The following is an 8076-nucleotide window of genomic DNA, read 5'->3' on the forward strand; positions in this document are numbered from 1 at the left end:
TCTCTCTCTCTCTCTCTCTCTCTCTCTCTCTCTCTCTCTGTCTCTCTCTCTCTCTCTCTTTCTCTCATTCCCGGCATAGCCGCCCACTTCACCTCCTGTAACATCGCTGTTGTACTGGAATTGACAATCTTTCATTGTTATTCTACCAATCCCAGTGTCTGCCTTTGTCTGTCCCCATTCCTGTCTTTGTAACTGTCCCAATCCCAGCTGTGGTTTGGGTTCCTGTTATCCCGTATCCCGTGCTCCTACTCTCAGCCGGGCTCCCGTCCATCCCACTGCCCAAGCTGGAACCCAGTCGTCTCCTGTCCAGCCTGCTGTCAGGTCTCTGGTTGTGGTACAAAGTCCTGTTTCCACCCCTCACCCGATGGACTTTCCCCTTTTTTTCCTCCTTTCCCACCTGTCCTTGTCCAGGTTCTCCAGACCCTGCTGTGTGACGCCGGGCTCGGGCTCCCTTGTCAACTGTTATGCACGTCAGGAGCCCCGTGTTAAGGAGGGTGTGGGTGCTACTGTAACACCCCTCACCACCATCACACAGGAGCCCCGTGTTAAGGGGGGTGTGGGTGCTACTGTAACACCCCTCACCACCATTACACAGGAGCCCCGTGTTAAGGGGGGTGTGGGTGCTACTGTAATACCCCTCACCACCATCACACAGGGGTCCTGTGTTTCCTCTTTCACTTAGCTGGCCATAGGGTCTAGTCTCACCCTCATTATTTCCCATATAAAGCCTGAACCTTTCCAACCACTAATGTCAATTATTTTGCATTAATCGCATGTATTACTCTGTGTATGCGACGTTCACACGGTATGTTCATGTGTGCTTTCATTTTCATTTAAAACCACATCAAAGATAAATCACGCTTGCATCTTGCCCCACACTCGTTAAACCAATTTGTGTTACCTCCATTACTAGATGATGGACTGAATGTCTTCTAACCTGTTGGAGACATCATTGTAGTAGCAGGTTTAGTTGAAGCTGTTGGACTTGTTGTGTCAGCGTCCACTGGAGAAGGATTTACAGTTTTATATGGAGCCTCTGCAAGAATAGAAAAGTGTGATCAGTTATAAGTAATGAGGGTTCAGGGCTGTTATGTATTTAACATGTTTAGATTTTCTACTACAGAACTGATGTATGTACAGTTTGGCCAAGCAGACGTGTTCAGTTGTCTGTGTGTCAGTGGTGGTGATACGTTGGCTACGTCTGAAGCTGCAGGGCTCTGTAGGTGCAGTGTGTCCTTCAGTCATTTTCTGAATGAATGAATTAGGGACTTCTGAGTCAAGTCTCTCTCTCTCTCTCTCTCTCTCTCTCTCTCTCTCTCTCTCTCTCTCTCTCTCTCTCTCTCTCTCTCTCTGTGTGTGTGTGTGTGTGTGTGTGTGTGTGTTCATTTCAGTTCAGTAAGCTTTATTGGCATGACCATATACAACTATAGTATTGTAGTATTGCCAAAGCAGAATTACAACATGAACATTACAACATTTGCAATTATGGAAATTAAGAATTCTGTTATGATAAAGAACTTGAAGAGAAACTGTAATTGGTCTGAAATAATAATTGGAAGAAGTAAAAGGGAAGAAGTGAAAAGAAAGAGAAATAAATAAATAATAAGGATGTAAAATAATAAATAGTTAATAATAATAAATAGTTAGGTAACTTTTATAAACTGTGTGTGCATGCGTGTGTGTGTGTGTGTGTGTGTGTGTTTGTGTGTGTGTTTGGGTGGGTTAATCACTGTCCCTCATCTTATGGCAGGCAGATATGCATCACCCAGCTAAAGTGATGCTTTCCTTCTTTTCACCCAGTAGGATGGGCAGTTTCAGTGTTAGACAGACACTTAAAGTTGGGGTGGACCGTCTCAGATTTTGTAAAATAAATTTGCCATATTTGGGTGAATTTTTCACATTCAGTGAGGAAGTGCAGCTCTGTCTCAACAGTGTCATATTTACATTGCTAACAGAGTTCTCCGGGCAGCCATGACATTTATCGGCTGGTCTGGACGGCCAGGCTGTGTTCTCTGAGTCTGGACTTTGTCAACGTGGTTCTGTGTTTAATGTCAGTCACTGTGTACAGGACGTCTGCTACCGTGTACTGACGTTTTAGGGCCAGATAACGTTGCATTTTGCTTTGTGCTTGTGTTTGTGTTCCAGTGGGTGATGTAGTTTAGTTTTTGAAGTGTAATAATTTGGTTTGGTCTGATTGTTTGTACTTCAGACTGGTCCTGATGTGTTAGTGTTAGTGTGTGTTAATGAACTCAGTGTCAGCACCAGCTGTGAGAGGAGACTCTTCTCTCTGCTCTTCTTTTTTTTTCGTTCTCTCTCTCTCTCTCTGCCTCCCTCCTTCTCTCTCTCTCTGCTTCCCTCCTTCTCTCTCTCTTTATGCAATAGTTTATGCTCCATCACATTTGATAAATATGAATGGTTGAGAAAAATCTTGTATTTGTAGAGTCAGTGGTTCTAGCCCATCTGGTGTAACACACAGTTAGTGTTAACCATCCTCCAACTCCAGTCATGGTCAGTGTCTGACCACTGAAACACTGCTGGCTGGATATCTTTCACTGTCAGAACACTCTCAGCCTACCAGTAGCACTGAATCCAGTAACACTGCTGTACCTGAACCACTCATACCAGTACAACACCCACTACCAAGCCTCCAGCACTGTAGTGGGATTGATGTGTGGAGAATGGTTCAGTATCCACATATACTGGGACATCTGTGGTCAGAAACTGACCAGTGATGTCCTGGGTGCAGGGTGACACACAAACTGTGTAAGACACCAGGTGGACACAGTCTGTAATTATACCTACACATTCACTTATTAGAGGTACTGAAAGTGTTCAGTGAGGGCAGGTGAAATGAATGTTAGTTGTGTTTAACTCTTCTAGACTGGTGACAGAGGGTGTCTGGTGACTAATATCTGAGGATAATGTGGTCCACATGTTAGATACATAAATATGTAATGGTGTTTCTCTACTTTTAAATGTCCTGTTTTTGAATTTTAGTAATATCTGATGTATGTGTGTCTAATAAAGTGTGTGGTGAATGTATTTATATTACATTTATTTGTATGTTTAAAAAGTAAGTTCATGGTGGAGAGACTAAATCGACTTATGAGGTTTTCATTGGTATTAGGAATGTGGTTGCTAATAATGTTTTACCTGAAATATAAAGTCTTATGTACGTGTATTCATTGTCTTTAATATAACACCTGTAGTCTCCCTCATCCTCTTCAGTCAGGTGTGATATGAATAGAGAGAGATTTCCTGGAGAGTGAACAGTACCCAGCAGAACTCTGTTTCTGTACTGTTCACTCTCACTGGAGATCACGTCCCATGAGTTTCTGTTTGTGTTGCGTTTCCTCCAGGTGAAACTCTCAGGTTTGGTGTGTAGGTCAGTGCAGGAACAAGGCAGCAGTACTGAGTCTCCTGTGTATGCAGTGATTTCAGAGATCCTGTGATGTTCCAGTATACAGCCTAGAGAAACACACCAAAAGAAGACCTTCAGTATGTGATAATAATGATTAGATGTCACTTACCAAGTGAGGCAACTAGTAAATCTGAACAGATGTGAGCACCTCAAACCATGTAGTACCTTCCTGTTCTTGAAACTGGGTGATAAAGCTGAAATGAAACTCCCATATGACTCTGTTGTAAATTACTTTGTACTGAAAGTGATGCATTTGCCCTGGTCCTGAAATAAAGTGTTCCATTTTGATGTTTATATGATTGTGAATGTCTTAAGTAATGCCATAAAACTAACAGTTAAATAAAGGTCAGACACAATATATGTAACTCTGTGATAGCGCATCAGTGTGGAAGCCTTCACTAGAATTCTTTATATTAAGTCAGCAATTGTCACGGAACGCTCCCCGCGCCACTGGTCACGTGGTACGGCCCACCGCCTGCAGTTGAAGTCACTTTTTGTTCTGTAATCACGCCCCCATGATGGCACACACCTGTTCCTGGTTTAATGTTGTATGTGTGTGTGTGTAGTTAAACCCCTGTTGGTGTGTGCATTAGTGTTGGTCATTGTTTGTGTTGCTAGTCCTACGTGTATTCATGTTAAACGTATATGTTTGTGTTGCCGTCGTTAGTGTTCCTGCAGTGTTACGTGTATTCGTGTTATCCGTTTATGTTGTGTGAGTGCCGTCGTCGTAAGCGTTACGTGTTATTAAATGTCTGTCAAAGTCGAGGGAGTCTGTACGTCCTGCTCCGCGCCCTGCGGCACTCCAGCTGTTACAGCAATCAAGTGGCACATACAACAAATGCTACAGATTCTTGAAGTGCTGATGTTTGTTCAGTTTTCCACCTGATCTCACTGAGTTTGTCTGTGTGTCTAGTGAGGGGTCTGGTGTTGTCTGTACAGGCAAAGGTCTGAGTAACAGAAATGATCCAGTTAGATTCCCATTCTAATTAGATTTCCATTCCCATCATGTATGAAGACTTAAGCGTCGGTCACATCTAACTGCCACCTCGCTCATGTTTTCACATGGGTGGAGCAAAATGAGGGGATTATGGGCGGTCTTGGTATCGTGTAATTTTGGGGAACGTAGTCCTTCAGAAAACAGCTAACACTACTTGTGACATTGTTTTAATAATTAGTATAAGAATAGCAGCTGCTTTTCTTTCAGAAAGAAGCAAGTAAAGCTCTTGCCCCTTCAAGTGAATGAGGTTTTTCACCAGGCAGATTTTTCTCGTGTTCGGTGTGAAAGATTATTTATACTGCAGATTTAGTGTCTTATGCTGCCTTTAAATTGAACCTAAATAAGATGCCTTAGCAGGCAGCATATGTCAGAGGGAGAACAGTGATCACACATTTATTCAACAGTCTTGGATCTGGAAGCATATTGGTCATTATTTCCATAGACATTCCAGAAAATTCTAATCTAAAGCCTCAACCCAAGCAGCTACAAAATTAAGATTAAAAAAAAGAGCAAAATTACAAGTCTTTATACATAAATGCTTCATGAACTACAAATTCCATAATGCCCTCATACAGGTAGCTGAGATGTGTGTACACTGAGAGAGACTGAGCTACAACGTCATTTGTCATGGCATACTATGTCATTTCAACCAAGAAAATCATAACATATTCATATGTGTAGGCCAAACTCTCAACTATGAAGTCTTGTTCTTGTTTGCCCCAACTGCTGTGGTCATCTGTGGTCTCTTGCAGAGATATTGTTATTCATCAATTGTTATTCAGGACAGTAAATCACTCTACCAGCTGTGGGTTCCTCTCGGATGTGCTATGACAGGGATGCTGCTCGTATGTGGTCACTCTTTGATTAGTCAGTGTTGGACAAACTCTGCTGTTGATCAATCAAGATAAGAATAAAGAAATTCTGAACCGTGTGGAGTTAATGCTGGAGCAGAGCTGAGAGTGGAGCTGGAGCAGAGTTGGTGGGCTGAAGACGTACATTTGGAGAAATCTCTCCCTTGGGCTTGTGCTCTCTCTCTCTCTCTCTCTCTCTCTCTCTCTCTCTATGCCTCAGCAGACATACTCTACTGTTCCCGGCCTGGCCACCCACTTCACCTTCTTTAACCCTTTGCTACATTTAACTTATGAAGCTCGGCTCTCCGTGTACTATTTGCAATGACACTGATGGAGTCCAGACACTCGCAGATGATGTTAATCACTCATAATTTCTGAAGAGAGGGGAAATCCAAAGGTGTAGTCAAAATTCTCTACACTGGTAGATTGAGGCCGAGTGAAGAGCCAGCTATATTTTTATATATATTTAGAGTGCTGACACCAGTTTCCTGTAAAGTATCCAATCTCTGCACTGCAAGTTTAGTAGGTCAAATCCTATGTTAGGCTGACAGAACCACTGAAAAAGCAGGATGTATTAAGACAGGAATTTTAGAAAGGTGGTTATGCATATTCTCATAACACATGCTAGACAATGCAGTAGAGCATTCTCTTCAGAATATAAATTGTAATTACAGGCATAATTTGGAATCAGATACATTTTGTAGTTTTATGTGCATTAAACCTTTGCCTGCACCTCTGCCTTTGGTTGTAGGTAAGTGGGACAGGGGTAAATAATTACAGTAACAGAAGCTCCAAATATGTCACTTGTAATGTCAAGCTAACATCAACATTGACTAAATCAACTTTTATGACTGTTTGTTTATGCCCATTTGCAACTTGTCATAGCAAAGCCTTGCTTCTTATTTTAGATGTTTTAAATCAAAAATCTAAAATAAGAACACATTAGTGATTTTGATCCAGCTGGTCCACCAACATTAATGATCTGCACACTGTGCAGTTTTCAGAACGATTATGTAACGCAGAGGCAGACAGGACTTGATGCACATGTGTAAACGAAAGTTCTTCATTTGCAAAACAGGTGGACACAACGGCAAAATTAACAAAATGATGAAAAATAAACACTGACTAAATGGAACACCAAAAAGGGAGAAAAATGATACAGGAACTGTGCAGAAACAATAAAATTATGATGTATCATTTAATACTAAGGCATCAAAGCTCGTATCAAACAGTGTACCGAAGCTTGTATCAGTTACTATTGCTACTAAAGTTAATATTACCATTAATATTTCCACTAAAGTTACTAACAACACGTGACTAATGATGGTCGAAGCTTCAGATGTCACTGAAGCACAGGATGAGGGTGAGACTGTTTCATAAGTTTGCCACTGTCCTATAACTTGGAAGCTTTATCTTTTTACTAAAAAAAAATTGTAAATGTGCTAATTATAGAAGTCAAAAGCGAGAGTAAACGTTTCATAACGCCAACCTGTTGTTTTTACATAAAAGGGAAACAATGATTTTACACAAATTATTTCAGAATTTAATTGCTAAACATCATTACTGATCATCCATTTTTTTTAATGACATATGAAGGCGGTGCAGTGTTGTATTGTTTATAATGCTGCGCAGTTTTGAATCTTTAGCTGCTATAATTTCTGAAAACCACCAGGTGTCGCTGTTTTGTCACCAGCTTTCAATACTCCAACGCTTCGAATCCTTCAGCAGTACAATAAGGAAGAACCTCACACGCTTCACAGGACTTCGTCTGCACATCATTAGCAAGAAGGAAGTTAAACAGTAAACACTAGAATAACGAGCAGACTAATAACGTTACCAAACAACAATAAACTCATGGGAGGACGAGAGAGCGCACATTCAGATACCCACAACCAAGACGATAAAACAAGGGATATTTATATAAAGACTAACGAATGCAAACTAGACAAAGATGAAAACAGTGACAGAAAAACCAAACGAGGGGTCGGAACAGAAAAACCAAAACAAAGAAGCATGTGTATTAAAAACCTGAGAAATTCTTACTTGAACTGCACAAGATATTTGTTACAATTAAAGGAGTATTTGACCATCACTGAACTAAACATTACTGGCAATGTGCACAGATGACAGCACAACAACAAATATGACAGCAGAAAGTCTACAAGTAACTCAGACAACCAAGACTTTGCTAGTGTGGATACATAAGAAAACCTTAAAGCTGGATTTATCATTTGCAGTTGGATTTGGATCAAATACAGTGTTTTACCTTTAATGGTGAGTCTGATGGCTTTATAGTTCCACTGGTTAGGATAACACCTGTAGACTCCCTCATCCTCTTCAGTCAGGTGTGATATGAGTAGAGAGAGCTTTCCTGGAGAGTGAGCAGTACCCATCTGAACTCTGTTTCTGTACTGTGCACTCTCACTGGTGATCACGTCCCATGAGTTTCTGTTTGTGTTGCGTTTCCTCCAGGTGAAATTCTCAGGTTTGGTGTGTAGGTCAGTGCAGGAACAAGGCAGCAGTACTGAGTCTCCTGTGTATGCAGTGATTTCGGAGATCCTGTGATGTTCCAGTATACAGCCTACAGAAACACACCAATAGAAGACCTTCAGTATGTGATAATAATGATTAGATGTCACTTACCAAGTGAGGCAACTAGTAAATCTGAACAGATGTGAGCACCTCAAACCATGTAGTACCTTCCTGTTCTTGAAACTGGGTGATGAAGCTGAAATGAAACTCCCATATGACTCTGTTGTAAATTACTTTGTACTGAAAGTGATGCATTTGGCCTGGTCCTGAAATAA

The 8076-nt window shown here is 41.2% G+C and overlaps 1 long non-coding RNA gene across 1 annotated transcript in view; it reads right to left on the reverse strand.

Moving 5' to 3' along the window:
• The window catches only part of LOC145660437 (uncharacterized), a 4109-nt gene extending 850 nt beyond the window's left edge, over positions 1-3259 (reverse strand). The window contains exons 1-2 of the long non-coding RNA XR_014126805.1: positions 3154-3259; positions 938-1036 (exon numbers count right to left, since the gene is read on the reverse strand). This is a non-coding gene — a long non-coding RNA (uncharacterized LOC145660437). The remainder of the gene's footprint in view (positions 1-937; positions 1037-3153) is intronic.
• Positions 3260-8076: the final 4817 nt, after the last annotated feature.

The sequence above is a fragment of the Electrophorus electricus genome, chromosome 2 (genome assembly GCF_041902795.1).
Source record: "Electrophorus electricus isolate QZ-2024a chromosome 2, ASM4190279v1, whole genome shotgun sequence".
Lineage (NCBI taxonomy): Eukaryota > Metazoa > Chordata > Actinopteri > Gymnotiformes > Gymnotidae > Electrophorus > Electrophorus electricus.